The 665-nt window shown below is 60.6% G+C and overlaps 1 pseudogene; it reads left to right on the forward strand.

The window, feature by feature from the left end:
* Window positions 1–298: 298 nt before the first annotated feature.
* Window positions 299–437, forward strand: LOC123118174 (uncharacterized; annotated as a pseudogene).
* The last annotated feature ends 228 nt before the right edge of the window (window positions 438–665 follow it).

The raw sequence follows: 665 nt of genomic DNA on the forward strand, positions 1-665 counted from the left end.
AGATGGCAAGGCTACGAGCATCCCCAACCCGGCGCACGTGGCCTGGGTTACCCAGGACCAGCAAGTGCTCGCCTACCTCCTGACCTCGATCACGAGGGAGGTACTAACGCAGATGGTCGTCGTGGAGACGGCGCACGCGGCATGGACCGCTCTAACGAACATGTTTTCGTCACACTCCCGCTCCCGCATCAACAACCGTCGGATCTCCCTCTCCAACGCCGAGAAGGGGACCCAGTCAGTCGCGGTCTACTTCGCCAAGATGAGATCGTTCGCTGATGAGCTGGCGTCTGCCGGCAAACCACTTGGCGAAGATGAACTAATCTCATACATCCTGGCCGGCCTTGACCTAGAATACAACCCCCTGGTATCTCCTCTTGATGCTCGTACTGAACCACTTACGCTAGATGCATTGTACTCCCAGATGGCGAACTTTGATCAGCGCGTCGAGCTTCTTCAAGCCTCCGGCAAAGGCGGCTTCAGATCTTCAGCCAATGCCGCCACTCGTGGGCGTGGTCAACAGCATGGTCGTGGCATGTCCCGTGGTCGTGGTGGCGGCCGCGGTGGACATGGCCGCGGCTCTGGTGGTGCCTCTCCTGGCTACAACAACAACAGGGGGGGCGCCCAGGACCAGGAGGACCAGGAGGACCGGCTGGTGGGGGCTTCCG

The sequence above is a fragment of the Triticum aestivum genome, chromosome 5B, assembly GCF_018294505.1.
Source record: "Triticum aestivum cultivar Chinese Spring chromosome 5B, IWGSC CS RefSeq v2.1, whole genome shotgun sequence".
Classification (NCBI taxonomy): Eukaryota; Viridiplantae; Streptophyta; class Magnoliopsida; order Poales; family Poaceae; genus Triticum; species Triticum aestivum.